This window comes from Leuciscus leuciscus (assembly GCF_965113295.1).
Source record: "Leuciscus leuciscus genome assembly, chromosome: 15".
Lineage (NCBI taxonomy): Eukaryota > Metazoa > Chordata > Actinopteri > Cypriniformes > Leuciscidae > Leuciscus > Leuciscus leuciscus.
Genome location: NC_138739.1, coordinates 19,551,242 through 19,567,597, shown reverse-complemented (window position 1 = coordinate 19,567,597; position 16,356 = coordinate 19,551,242). Strand labels below are relative to the sequence as shown.

At 36.8% G+C, this 16,356-nt stretch overlaps 1 protein-coding gene across 1 annotated transcript in view; it reads left to right on the top strand.

Annotated features, from left to right (window-relative positions):
* The window catches only part of LOC309474918 (uncharacterized protein), a gene marked incomplete at its 5' end in the record, with an annotated part of 216,662 nt that overhangs the window by 186,512 nt on the left and 13,794 nt on the right, over positions 1 to 16,356 (top strand). The gene's annotated exons all lie outside the window — the stretch shown is intronic.

The window sequence follows — 16,356 nt, the reverse complement described above, 5'->3', positions numbered from 1 at the left end:
TCAGTTTGTTTAGAAACAACACACATACAAGCAAATTAGATGACAACAGCAAATGTGCAGTTTCTTTTTTCCGGATTAAATATTTGAAACCTAAAGTGTTGAATTAATGAAAATGAATGTGACTCACCGTCCACGAGTAATAAAGCCCCAAAAAAGACGGAAAGGTTCCTCATCCTGATTTTGCTTCTAGCCGCATACAAACTGAATAAAAGAAGTGATGCTGTAAATAAGGGTGGGCTCGTAGCAAGTCACGTGATTTAGCGAAAGCGTTCCGCCCATGGTTACCCCATACTATTTCAAAACGGTAAAAAATAAATTAAAATAAATAAAATACACGTGCGTATAAAATGTTTTTCGGTGTTCTGATTGGTCGTCTCTGCTTAGTTTGGAGGTCAACTCAGTCCGTCATGACCCTAGGTGAAAAGGAAATATATTTAAATTGTGCGTTTTTGGATAAAGCCTACTTAGTATTTAACTTATAGTATTAAGTGCGTATTAAATTTTATATTAAATTGTGCTAAAAATTGAACCACTTCAAGTACATTTAGTACATTTAAGTGTAGCCTATTTCTGTACAGTTCATTTAAAATACTTTCATATTTCTTAAACTACAGTTAGAACATTCTTGAAGCTTCATTTTAATGTACTTCAAGAACATTTCAATAGCATTTCAGCTCATTAGAAATATATTAGCATTACACTAATAGTTTATTATAAAGCTGTTTTATTCAGTATTCAAAATTGTATATTAAAAGTGCAAAAATAATTAAATATAAATGTTAAGACATACACACTCTGAAATCAAGAAAACTTTAATATACTTTATTGTGTACATTGCAAAATAAATACATTAGTAAATAAAATAAAAAAAGTACAGCAGCATATTGAACATAATACATTATAAAGATCAGTGAAATGCTATGGCAGAGCTATATTTATACAATTCTTTGAGAAACATTTCAGTTATACCTGTATTACTGAAATGTACACTATGAATATTACATCACTAAATAAATAAGCATCACGATGCAATTTTCTGAAAAAAAATAAATAAAAGTTACGGAAAGACAATGTGCAGAAGTGAATAATGCATTATTTACAAACTTAGGCATACAAATGGCTGAACCAAAGAAACAGAAGAGTTTGAATGTCACATCTTCATCTTCAAGTGGACGATCACTTCTTTCAGTACGACTCATTTTCTGCAACTGAGTGTGATTCAGACACTGTATTTGAAGACTGCTTTATCACAGGATCTGCGAAGAAGAATTTACAGTATATAAAATTAATCAATGATCAATATTTTTTATCCATGTTTAAATATAGGCCTATGTATTATAATTAGCATAGATATGCATTCGAATTTCGTTGACTTCTCAGTTTACCTTTCAAAATGTTACTCCCCTCGAGTTTTAATAAAGGCTCAAGTCGTTCCTGGGTTTTAACGGGCATTTATTTGGTCACAGAGTCTTCAAACATGTCTTTACATGTTCCTTTCTTGCTACATTTCCATATTGCCGTCAGAACTGGTATAAATAAACACAGAAAACGTAAATTAACCTTAAATTCTTGCCATACTTGCAGACAATACTAAACGAAATCACATAGAAAACTAAGAAATAAAGCATAAATTTATGCCATGTAAAATAATATCTTAATTGGCTTGTTACAAACATAGTCGGGTAACACAAATAAATCACAAAGAAAGAACATATACCTTTCTAAGGAAATTAGAAGTTGTGCAAAATATTGTATGCCAGGACAACTAGGACAAGCGACTTGCAGCTTTACCAAAAAACAATTAAATAAACAGATTTTTACATTAATGACTCAAAGGAAGCACACATTAGACACCTGAAATGGACACGTTGCAAACATTTTCCTACAAAGACTGACCGAATCACCTTTTAATAGGCCTGATTCAAAAATCTCTAACAGAGGTGATATGAGATTAAACCATACACACTCTCTTCTTCGCTTGTTTCTGGTCTCAGATTTCAGTTTTTCTTCTATAGCAGCTGGTCTGAGAAACAACAAATATAAATATTTCAGAAATTGTTCAGTAAATCAGAAATAAATACAGCTTAATTTTGCAAATAAAAACATTTTGCAAATAAAAACAATGTTAATGTAATGTTGTACATGTTATAATGAGGAATTGTGTTTTTTGCAGATGCATTGGACAATGTTTTATAGTTGTTTTAAGACAGTAAAATGTATCCACAGATTTTAAACAGATTTATCAAAGACTTTAGACTTTGACTATACCCAGTGCTGAAGTGTGCTAGAAATCCGTGTCAGCATCATGTTACAGCGATTATCGTCAGTATTCAACCACGTGTTAGTCATATTAGCAAATGCATAGCAGACCTATCCACCTAGAAAAAAAACCCTAAAAAGTGAGCTATTTATTCATGCAAACATTAATTAAACTTACCAGTAACTTCAGACTTGCATTAATTTTGAATTAACATTAACTTTAACTTGAATTGAACATTAACTTAAATTGCATTAACTTCGACTTGAAAAGCTTGGCTCTGATTGATCCAATTGAATGTAGCTGAACTGAAAAAGACTTGCTGTTACACTTTGTGTCAGTGTAACAGACAAGTAACGTTAATTTAATACAAATCTTACCTAGAATCACAAAATAACGAGGTTACAAATGTAAGGCCATGCAAACCTGAAGAAGCTGGATAAAAATAAAAACACGTTTTCTATTAAAATAGTTCCCCCCCCCCCAAAAAAACTTTACATTCTGTTATGATCACTCACCCTTCAGTAGTTCTAAACCATTTAAGACTTTCGTTCATCTTCGAAAGAAAAACTGAGATATTTTAATGAAACCTGAGAGACTATCCCTCGGATGATCGATTCACCAACACTGTTCACAAAGTCTGTTTCAAAAAGTTCATCGAAAAAAACATCACCTATCCACAGGAATCTTGTGGTTTCCTCCAAGTCCTCCAAAGAGACATGATCGCTCTTATATAATTGAAGTGTTTAAATTTATACTTCTAAATCTAATCACATTAAAGCAACATACACAGAGATTACACACACTCAGCATATCTGATAAACAGAAGCTCTGAGGTAGTGATGTTACATTTGACACTGAAGCTTCAAAGCAAGTATCGAGTATGCAGCGCGTGTTGTTTTCAGAGAAACAAATGAATATCTGTCCGAACCCGGCCCGGCCCGTCGGGTACCGCGGGTCCCGTCGGGCTCGGGTCGGGTATCATCCTCTAACCCAGACCACTAGCCTATACTCTACAGGTTTTTGGAAGTTTAAGTCCATTTACAAATGTTTTATTATTATATAAATTAGCCTATAGACTATGTTACATGATATATTCTGACACATAAACAGCATAGAAACAGCAACATTTACTTGCATTTACTTGCATCAAGCAACTCTGTTGGTATTTTTAAAATTAGTATTAATATATTCTATTGCCACACTTTATGTGAATTATTTATCAGAAAACTGAACATGTAGCGTTGTCAGGCTTTTATTTGTGCTTAATGGATCAAACAACGGCGCTGCGCACTCAGCTGCTCAAATATGGCTGCTATAAATTTGACCTGCCACAAGATGGCGCTGTTTTTAACACTCTTGCTGCTTCAAATCTTTTCCCGAAATGAGGCTTCATTTGCCCATCCCTACTCTGAGGTGCGAGGCGATCTCATTATCATAAGAACCAATCAGATTAAAAGTAAAATAATATGATGTTGAAATTCTTGTGGGAATTTCAGTAGCACAAACGTATACTACACACACACACACACACACGATGAAGGACCTGCGCCTGGACATGACGACAACGCAGTCCTTAAAGGTGAACTAAGTAACTTTTTTTACCTTAACTGAACAGCTTCGGAGTCATTGGAATGGTTATATTACTTATTTCGGGTTGAATGGTGGTCGTTTCGCACCCCCCTGGTGCCCGTGAGCGGAAAATACGCACTTGCAACTTTGAGCCGGCGGGCCGCCGGCCGCTGCGTCAGGAAGTCTCGCGTGATGTCAGGTCTCGCGATGTAAACAATTGCTTTACGGCCAAAAGAAATCTGCTAAAATGCTGTCATTATTGCGCTCCCTCACGCTGTCCGAACCCGAATGAAGAAGACGTTTTAAAGAATGTCCCATCTGCTTTGATGTCGTTGATCTACTAGCCATGGTGTCTGAGAATCACCAACGAGTTTTTACAACAGTGTTGTCAAATATCTATTCCGAAGCTGTGGGGGGAGCTCTAGAGAGAAACCTGCGAGCAAAAAGCGAGAATACAGGGAAGAAATCCCGAAGCTACTGAGTGCTGCTTTAAGTGTCAACTCTCTCTCCTTTGAAGGCCTCTTTCTCCTTCCCTTTACCTCTGTAGGCTACAGAGAAAACGTTGTCAAAATAGTTCCAGTTAACGTGGTCTTAAGAAGCTGTGCCGGCGAGTTATCAGTCTGCTCTAGAATCACTCACTGCATTTTAATACCATTCATCACAGTGATGTGGCGTCAGCGTGGTCTCAAGTTGAACACCATTTCTAACCGGTGTGCACTGCTTCAAGTCAGCCACCGATCGGCCTGCGCAGCGCTGCATGAAGTTGAACACATCTAATCAGAACATGTTGCATAAACAGTGCAAGCACATAGCAATATCACATGATGGGATCAGGGAATCACATGACAAAACCAGGAACATACAACAAAATAGACATGAATTGTATAATTCATGTTAATTTGTACAGTGTTTTGCGAATAAGTTTTTCTTAATCTGGCCAATAAAAGACAAATCTACTAATCATTTGTATTATACATGTGTTGTTAAAATGTCCAAAGTTATAAAACTGATCCGACATCCGATATCAGGTAAAAACATCCAGATTCTGGTTAATGGGTTCACCCCCTAGTGGCAAAAACTGAAAAACATTTGTGACGTACTGAAGCCTCGTTGTCATCTCGGAATTGTACTATTATTGTAGTGTACTGTATCTCCACAAAATTTTTATTTAATTTTATTTATTTATTTATATAGGCCTAGTTTCACAGACAGGGTTTAGATTAAGCCAGGATTAGACCTTAGTTCAATTAGGACATTTAAATAGCTACTATAAATATGCCTTAAAAAAAACATTACTGGTGTGCATATTTTAAGATATGTCAGCAAGTTCCTTTGCATTAAAACAGCTCAAACATGCATTTTAGTCTGCGACTAGGCTTAAGCCTTGTTTGTGAAACCAGGGGAGAGAGATTTAAAGGACAGACTAAGACAAAACCTGGGGAATTCTATGACTACACTGTGCTGATCTGTGATCTATCAGTTCAAGAATGACACCAGAGTACATTAGAGACTGTGACAAATCAAGCTAATTTTAAAACATTCACGCGCCAAGCCTTGTGGGCAGCGTGCCAACATATTGCGCAACTGCGACCCGAGTTCGATTCCCGGCTCGAGGATCCTTTGTCGATCCCATTCCCCACTCTCACTGCCCCATGCTTTCCTGTCTACTCTGTACAGTCCCATCCAATAAAAGGCATAAAAAGGCCAAAAATATAACTTAATAAAAACACCTTCACCCCCTCCCCCCAGGGGATCCGTAAGAATCAAACACTTCGGCATTAGAGGTACAATAAACCGTGTGTCTAAGTGTTTAACACTCACGTTAAATTCCAAGAAGGCAGCAGAAGGTGCATCTAAGTCCACATAAAAAGTAAAAAAATCTACAAGCTTCAAAAAGGGCAAAGTCCAGCAGTTATCTTGCACACTTTCAACAGAGTCATCAGACTGAGGAACGGCAACACTCCTAAAGCCTTAAACCACAACATGCATAGGTTTTACTAAACTGAGATTTATTTGGTGAAAGTAAGACCTCAATTATGGTATGCAAAAATCAATCTCAAGATAACAAATACAAGTTTGTTCAATATAACAAATACCTTTATATGGAGCTGTACACTGATCTCAGGACAAAGATCTCTCACATTTAGAGAGGAGTTTGTAGAAGTCAATTAACATTTTTATGTGGTCCAAGAAGCAAGCAAGCGTTTATGCAGAGGAGTGTGGAAGCTAAACTATTAGCACGCTTAGGTACTGCATGACATGGAGGCACACTCGCAATCTCTTGCATTCTTTTACCCTGTGGAAAATTTAAATACTCTGTCATTTTTGGTCATACAGATACGAGAAATTAATCATTCAAAGTTGCATTCCACTCACAATAACACCAAAACGCTGTGCTTTTGTAAAATTGAGAAAACAAACAGGATTTGCACTTTCTATAAAAAGCTTGAAATGTCTACTTTTAAATGAAAAAATTTAAATAAAACTATAATCTCTGATTATGTATTCTGAATGAAAAGGCAGCCCTTGGCTGAAGGGACTGCTCCACTTTTTTGAAAGATGTCTCTTATGCCCACCATGGCTGCATTTATTTAAAAATACAGTAAAACAGTACAATTAATGCAATTTTTATATATTTTGAAAAGTAATTAATTCTTGTGATCAAAGCTGAATTTTCAGCATCATTACTCCAGTCACATGATCCTTGATCCATGATGCTGAAAATTCAGCAGCTTTACCAAAACAGAAATAAATTACATTTTACAATATATTCACATAGAAAAAGGTTATTTTAAAGTTTAATAATATTTCACAATCACAATATTACTGTGTTTACTTTATTTTTGATCAAATAAATTCAGTCTTCTTGGTGAACATTAGAGACGTCTTTCAAAGAGGAAAATCTTACTGACCCCTAACTTTTATTATGGTGGTAAATTATTATGTTATGATGGCTTATATTCTTATCACTTAAATGATACTGTAGCATATAGTATTCCATAGAGACTGTGTCTGTTCTCCGAGCAATGAGGACAAATAACACATTTACTAGGGATCTAGAAAAAATCTGATTGTTATTATATACCACATAAACCTAAGCAAAAACAGGGACTACTGCACCTATGGTGCAAAATACGCGCTTGTTCATGCTTCGCTGACATTTGTGATGTGAAACAGGTGTAATAGACCTAACTGAATCATTGTCATTTAAGAATAAGACCGCGTAGGTGTGTGAATCAAGATCGTGATCTTTTAATGATTAATTGTGTAGCTCTCCAGCTATGCTAATCTTCCTTCTTTTGATTTCCTGTTTTTATCTCGGAACGGTTATTAGATATTATACCAGTTCCAGTTTGGATTCAGCCTCACTTGTGAAGACTTCCGATGACACCAACACTAGATGGACATCCAAAACTGTCAGATACTAACCCTATATAATATAATCGTTGCATTTAGGGTAAGGTCAAAGATTTTCAACTCTCTTTGTATTGTTACAATGTTGGTAATTAAATGCATACATTAAATGTGTTGTACTAAATGTGTTAAACTTATGTTTTAGACAAATGGATTTGTTTGTGAAGAAAAGACTACATAATTTCACGGTAAGCTATTTTAGTGATACATAAACTGTTTTTTACATAAAAACTTTTTAAAAATTCATTATGCTGCAAAATAACCTCTGATGTCTCATTCAAGACCATCATACACTCTTCCTAGAGTTCTTCCTTCATATACATTTAAAGCTGAAACTTTACAGAAACACCCTGTCACATAAACTGTCACATAAACACCTATAATGTTAATAATTTACTTAAAGTTTGTGATGCAACTGCTGTCCGATTCAATACAGTTGCTGCTTCATCTTTTAACAACAGTTTATTGTGAACTTTCCATTACACTGTGCCTCGTTTACAAAACAAAATGCTCTAAACAAACATATAATCCTCCAAAGCTCTCTGGGACACCAATAAAATAAACCATCCACTTGTTTCTGATGCTGTTGTCATAAACAATGGAGCGTAGTATGTCTGAAGCTATCTAACCAGAACCACCTCAAGTAACCACTGACAAACATTCTTTCTTCTTTTCTTTTAAAGATGCTGCCATAAATTGCACTTGAAAGCAAAATCAAATATTTAAATATATTTTTTACATAAAATTCAAAATATATTTACATACATCCTCAGTGTGGAAAAAGCTTCAAATACAAACAAGGTCTTGAACGTCACATGAGAATTCACACTGGAGAGAAGCCACACACATGTGATCAGTGTGGGAAGAGTTTCACACAAAAGGGAGTCTTAAATGAACACCTGAAAACCCACACTGGAGAGAAGCTGAAGACATGTGATCAATGTGGGAAGAGTTTTTTACAAGGATACCTTAAGTATCACATGAAAATCCACACTGGAGAGAAACTCCACACATGTGATCAATGTGGGAAGAGTTTCACACTAAAAGGATCCCTTATGTATCACATGAAAATCCACACTGAAGAGAAACTTAACACATGTCATCAATGTGGGAAGAGTTTTTCACAACAAGGATACCTTAAATATCACATGAAAATCCACACTGGAGAGAAGCCGTACACATGTGATCAGTGCGGGAAGAGTTTCAGATCGGCAAGTTCTCTTAGAGTACATCTGCGTTCTCATTCTGGAGAAAAACTATTCAACTGTAATCAGTGCGGTACATTTTTTATTTGGCAGGTTCCCTGAAGAAGCACATGATCGTTCATTCAGAGGAGAAGCCTCACGTGTGTTCTTTGTGTGGAAAGGGATTTTCATGGGTGAATGGTTTAAAATCACACCAGAAAAGACACAGCGGTGTGAAGAATTATGTGTGCTATGTTTGTGGAAAAAACAATTTTACAGAGGGTGAACTGAAGCAGCACCAGAAGAGAAGCTGCACACAATAAAGACTCCTTAAGGATCACATGAAAATCCACACCGGAGAGAAGCCGCACAGTTTCAGAAGTGTTCGAGCTTTGAAATTACATCTGTGTTCTCATTCTGGAGAAAGAAAGAAGCACAAGAAAGTTGAAAAGGGGAAGCCTTAAACGTGTTCTGCATGTGAAAAAAGTTTTAAAGTACTCCAGAAAACGCATACCAGTGTGAAAGACATTTGCTACAGCTGACAAAACGTCACCAGAGAATTCACATTGGAGGAAAACCTTACAAGTGTTCACAAAGAGATTCAGTCCGTCAGGATGACCATTTCACGGTCCTTCATGTGAAAAAATAAATTAGCTTCTCTACTCACTCATAATGTCTGAAATCATAATTCCTGTTCGGATCCAGATTTTTTAAGTTTAAACGTAACACAAAATGTCGAGCAGTAAGAGTTGTATCTTACACAAAATCACAACATTTTCATAGTAAACTAATGAGATTAAGATTTACTAAGTTTCTCCTACAATATCAATACACCATGCCATCTGATTCCATCGCTGTACTGTCATTTTAAAATGACTTTAAAAAATAATTATGATGACGTAGTTGTTTCTACTTCTACTGGAAATGGTAGTCAAACATTTCTGTAGGAAGTTGTGGCCTAGACCCTTAAAATGACAAATGTTTATTCAGTGTGAAATGGCGCAGTTCAGAAACGAATAAAATAGATGAAACAGTGCTTCACTCGATCACATTTACATTTACATTTATTCATTTAGCTGACGCTTTTATCCAAAGCGACTTACAATTGCTATATATGTCAGAGGTCGCACGCCTCTGGAGCAACTAGGGGTTAAGTGTCTTGCTCAGGGACACATTGGTGTCTCACAGTGGATTCGAACCCGGGTCTCTCACACCAAAGGCATGTGTCTTATCCATTGCGCCACCACAATGTTCACACCAACAAATGTGTGAACTTTAGTCATGTGATTCAGAAACATGCTGACCATATTTTATATGCCATACTACAGATATTGTTCCTAAAATAAAACTGGTAAAACTTCAGGAAGTTGCATTGAGCAAGGACTAATGAAAAAATGTGTTGATACAAGTGTTGATACTGAATTAAAATACGAGGGGTATCGTATCTTCGTACTAATTGTTGTTCTTTGAAGCTTCTTATAAGCAGTTACCAAATTTGGTAATCTGGTACAAAGATATGGTACGGAAATAGAACATAACAATGACGATTCTGGAATTTTGGAAATGCATGCTGTCCTAAACTTTTGCTTTTAAATGATGACTCGTTTTACAGTTTCTGTCTCAGAAAAAGTTGTTGTTCTCTGGATTCACTGCAGCTCAGAAAATTATTGCCTTACGTTGGCAACCTTCACACTTTAGCTTGGTCACGAACATTGTGATCATGAAGCATCAGTGGCAAGGATACACTGGGCCTCTCAAAAAACTATTGCAGCATGGTTAAAGGCAATTTCTAAAATTAAGAACTTGCTGTAAAAAATACATGTTTTAAATCTCTTTATACTGTACTTGTATTATGGATTAAAAAAAATATATATATATATATATATATATATATTATAGATTGTTTATGATTGTGCCTAATGTGATTTAGAGGGAGTGTGGAGGGAGAGAAGGGGGGTTTAAATGGTTGATTTATTTAAAATGACAATATATTTTGGAGTAAACTATGGTTACCATGCTAAAGGGTTCATTACTTTGATTTCATAAATGTTAGTTTTCATCGACTGTATCATGTGACTAGTCAGCCTTCACGTACACATACATGAACTGTGTTTATTCTTCCTGACTGAAGAGATTCTTTTTTTATAAACCTCATGTTATCTACTGATATTTTTCAGAGAGCAGAGTATTTTTATCTCAGGCTTTTGGAGATAATGTTGCTCACACTTATTTAGTTTTCTCTTAGTTTGTGTTTTCTGTCTGGTGAGTTATAAACATGTTATTATGTCTTTACTGTTAATGATAATGTAGGCCTACTTTTGATGTTCAGAATTTTGTTCTCCAGGTGTGTTTAATGTTGAGAAAAATGAAGTGAAGAGAGTTTCGCTGGAGAAGGGAGATTCTGTAACTCTGCACAGTGATGTTAATTGAATATTTTAAAAGATTGAGTGGAGGTTTGAAAACACGCGTATAGCTAGAATCAAGAGAGCGATTGGAGACAATCCTGAATATGATAATGATGAGAGATTCAGAGACAGACTGAAACTGGATCAGACTGGATCTCTGACCATCAGTGACATCAGAACCACACACAGCAAAATCCCCAGTGTTAAATTAACACTCCTCAGTGTACATATGTGTCCACACTACAGAGTGTTAAAATTAACACTGAAGCAGTGTTAAAGTTAATGAGATAATTAAGTGATTAATTAAGTGATGATTGGCCATTAGTGGTGACACCTAATGTTAATAAGCAGAATCATTGACGGAAAGAGAAAAAAACAATAACAGAAAAAAGAGAAACACAAGAACTACAACTGACTTCGAGTCAATACACATTGTTGCACTTATTATTACCAGTTTGACTTTATTTATGTCATACATCTACAAAAGTTCTTGAGATTCAACAGAAGTTTTGACGGTAATGTTTTATGGAATTTTTTGTGTTACCATTATGATGGTCAGTGTTTGCTTTAGTTGGGCTCTTGACCCTTTCCTTTTTTTAATGTTAGATTTCTCTGACTGTTCCATCATTGTGTTTATAAAGCACATTTTTTTACTGCAAGAGAAAACATGTCCTGCTCACAATATGTTTTGATGATAATGACATGATCAGCATGTAATGTCCTGATTCCATGATGCAATTCAAAGTCTAAATCTTTGACTATATGCTTGATGTCTCGTTTTAGAATTGGTGATTGTATTCCTGAGATTCTACAGTTTGAGATCCAAAAGCAATATGAATTTTTTTTTAAATACTTTGTGCACAGAAGTTATTGTGTTTAAACACACAGATATCAAGAATCAGCATATGAATCTCAACAATGGTGACAATAAATAAAGAAACTAGTGACAAACAGATCAACTCTGAACATCACAAAAACTACTAAAGGCATAACAAAACAATAGCAAAATAAAAGCAAACAAAAAACAAAACAATGAAAATTACAGGACAATTCAGCTGCATCATTTATTCACGCTGCAATGCATGATGTGAGCCATTGATGCGTTCTGATTGGTGGCTCCCATCATGCACTGCAACATGAAGCATTTGTGTGATTGTCACCATTGTTGAGATTCATATGTAGATTATTGATGTCTGTGTGTGATTTATAAACCTTCAGATCATTAAAACATTGCTGAAATACTGTAATACATTAAATACTGTAGTGAAAAAATAATAAAGCAATTGGATAATCAATTTATAATGCTGGGTGAGATCAGTGAATCAGGTCACTAGTAATTTCATCATCGAAACATAACCAGGGCTGCATTTCCCAAAAGCATCTTAAGCCTAACTTGATCACAGACCAACTGCAACAAATGGTCTGTACGATTAAATTAGGCTTACGATGCTTTCAGGAAACACAGCCCAAGTCATAGTTGCTCTTGCCACAACAAATGTGCTTTATAAACACAGAGTTGGAGCAGCCAGAGAAATACTAATGTTAAAAAGGAAAGTGTCAAGAGCCCAACTAAAGCAAACACTGACCACCATAATGGTGACTTCCACAAAATATTACCGTCTAAACTTCTGTTGAATCTCAAGAACATTTGTAGATGTATGACAGAAATAAAGTCAAACTAGCAATAATAAGTGCAATAAGGTGTAATGGCTCGAAGTCAGTTGGTGTTTCTCTTTTTTCTGTTCTTGTTGTTTCTCGTTCCTTCAATGATTCTGCTTATTAACATCAGGTGTCACCACTAATGGCCAATCATCACTTAATTAATCACTTAATTATCTCATTAACTTCAACACTGCTTCAGTGTTCATTTTAACACCCTGTAGTGTGGACACATATGTACACTGAGGAGTGTTAATTTAACACTGGGGATTTTGCTGTGCAGACTCTGGACTTTATCAACTAAGTATCGTGATTAAGGATGAGGAGACAATCCAGAGATTCAATGTTACTGTTGATGGTGAGTAGAGAATTACAGTGTACTTTTACTGTCCTTTTCATATTCTCATATTCTTTTCTTATCATTGAACTCTGTCCGATATGTTCAGTTACATCAGTGTATCATATTAGGATTTATTTTCTAAGCTGATATCTGTCTTTTGTTGAACATTAGATCAAACTGACACATTCACCGCATTAATGACTGTCTCCCTTTATCCGTTACAGTTCCAGACCCCCGTACTACATCACAACCTCCTTCCCAGTCTCCTCCTCCTCCTTCTCCTCCTCCAGTCTCAGTCTCTCTGATAGTGTTGATCTCTTCTTCTGCTGCTGGATCTCTGATGATCGTGACTGTTATCATAAACACAAAGACACAGGTACTGTAGATGCACAGCTTATACATCTGTAAACAATAATGTGAAGCAACAATATTAGAGAAAAATACAAACCCGATTCCAAAAAAGTTGGGACACTGTACAAATTGTGAGTAAATAAGGAATGGAATAATTTACAAATCTCATAAACTTATATTTTATTCACAATAGAATATAGATAACATATCAAATGTTGAAAGTGAGACATTTTGAAATGTCATGCCAAATATTGGCTCATTTTGAATTTCATGAGAGCTACACATTCCAAAAAAGTTGGGACAAGGCCATGTTTACCACTGTGTGGCATCCCCTCTTCTTTTTATAACGTCTGGGGACTGAGGAGACAAATTGCTCAAGTTTAGGAATAGGAATGTTGTCCCATTCTTGTCTAATACAGGCTTCTAGTTGCTCAACTGTCTTAGGTCTTCTTTGTCGCATCTTCCTCTTTATGATGCGCCAAATGTTTTCTATGGGTGAAAGATCTGGACTGCAGGCTGGCCATTTCAGTACCCGGATCCTCCTTCTACGCAGCCATGATATTGTAATTGATGCAGTATGTCATGTTGGAAAATGCAAGGTCTTCCCTGAAAGAGACGACGTCTAGATGGGAGCATATATTGTTCTAGAACTTGGATATACCTTTCAGCATTGATGGTGCCTTTCCAGATGTGTAAGCTGCCCATGCCACACGCACTCATGCAACCCCATACCATCAGAGATGCAGGCTTCTGAACTGAGCGCTGATAACAACTTGGGTTGTCCTTGTCCTCTTTAGTCCGGATGACATGGCGTCCCAGTTTTCCAAAAAGAACTTCAAATTTTGATTCGTCTGACCACAGAACAGTTTTCCACTTTGCCACAGTCCATTTTAAATGAGCCTTGGCCCAGAGAAAACGCCTGCGCTTCTGGATCCTGTTTAGATATGGCTTCTTTTTTGATCTATAGAGTTTTAGCCGGCAACGGCGAATGGCACGGTGGATTGTGTTCACCGACAATGTTTTCTGGAAGTATTCCTGAGCCCATGTTGTGATTTCCATTACAGTAGCATTCCTGTATGTGATGCAGTGCCGTCTAAGGGCCTGAAGATCACGGGCATCCAGTATGGTTTTCCGGCCTTGACCCTTACGCACCGAGATTGTTCCAGATTCTCTGAATCTTTGGATGATATTATGCACTGTAGATGATGATAACTTCAAACTCTTTGCAATTTTTCTCTGAGAAACTCCTTTCTGATATTGCTCCACTATTTTTCGCTGCAGCATTGGGGGAGTTGGTGATCCTCTGCCCATCTTGACTTCTGAGAGACACTGCCACTCTGAGAGGCTCTTTTTATACCCAGTCATGTTGCCATTATTGACCTAATAAGTTGCAAATTGGTCCTCCAGCTGTTCCTTATATGTACATTTAACTTTTCCGGCCTCTTATTGCTACCTGTCCCAACTTTTTTGGAATTTGTAGCTCTCATGAAATCCAAAATGAGCCAATATTTGGCATGACATTTCAAAATGTCTCACTTTCAACATTTGATATGTTATCTATATTCTATTGTAAATAAAATATAAGTTTATGAGATTTGTAAATTATTCCATTCCTTTTTTACTCACAATTTGTACAGTGTCCCAACTTTTTTGGAATCGGGTTTGTGCATGTTTTGATTGAACATGTCTGTCATTGCAGTTGAAGACGAGACTCACGCTGATACACTCTAAACACATTAGACAAATGATGGTAAGTGTCTCTTCTGTGACATTTACATTTATTCATTTAGCTTTTTTTCAAAATGTAATGAACAATGCAAAACAATTGCATAACATATAGCAATTTAAACTACTGTTTAAAGGTAGGGTAGGTAATCCTGTTCAGAAACACTTTTTTTTATACTGGGTGAAATGGTCCTTCCATCCTGATAGTAGTCAATACATTATGTGTTTAGAAAAAGGAATGAAAAAAATCAGACCTCTGTAGCAGCTGCAGGACAGTAAAAACTCTGACCAATCACTGCCATTCGGTGCGAATGTAAAGAACCAATCAGATGCCTTCATGTCTCGTGCCCGCCCCGAGCCCCACTGCGCGCGCTGCCCTGCGTGCACTCATCACATGTCACCGTTCCCGGAAATATTCAGCTCAAAGCACCTGCATATGCAGTCAGCGAAGGCAAACAAGGCAAAAACTACTTCCTCGGACCCTGCCCGCACTCTTGAACGACCTCCTCTGCTTCGCCCTCAACCCCGGACCTGTCCTCGAGCCGACGATGCGGTACTTTTCTCCGGACTCGGAGTGTACGTTAGTCTTCATTAGAGTCAACAATGTTTTCATCATGGAAACTCTTACATGCAAAACACCGTATATGTTATGAATCTTACACGAAATTCATCTTCATCACAGTGTAACTGATGGTAATGGAAAAACGTGTATCAATGCAACCTGTTTTTAGTTTTGCCTTATAAATATAGCTCGTTACCGAATGAAACTATTTCATTACCATTATCGATATGCTAGCTTGATAGTGAGTACTAAAAGAAATCTTATTTGTTTATATTCATAGTGATAAAGTTAGGTATTTTATTACATGTGATTCTGACATGATGTCACTGTATGTACTGCGCTCCTTCCTCTCCACTCGTCTCAGGTAATAAATGCGTCTTGTTCCAGCCTGAGCGTTTGGCGTTAGTGATGGCCGGTTCGTGAACAAATCGTTCTTTTGAACCGGTTCTTTTTAGTGAACTGGTCGAACCAGTACACTAAATCGGACTGAATCGTTCGAAACAGTTTGCGTCTTGCGTCAGCACTGATCCACAACAAGTTACTAAAGTTACTCACTTTCGGACATGCCTGAGTCCTGACAGTCCCTTCGACTCAAAATAAACCAATATCCCGGAGTAGGCATATATGTTACTCCAGTAAATCCAACAGTTCACTGAACTGAGACGTGCTGAGAGAAGTGATGAGCACGAGCAGTTGATACTGAGCATGCGCGCACTACCGAACGTACAGGTACAGCGGTTCTCGGACCACCAGTACAGATCCGAGAACTGTTTCTTTCGGACACGTTCGATACGGAGAACCGATGAGCTGAGCATGCGTGCAATTCTTTCAGAGGGACGAAATGCATGTTTCTTGTAGCCTATTTTATTGAACATCAATAAGTGTAA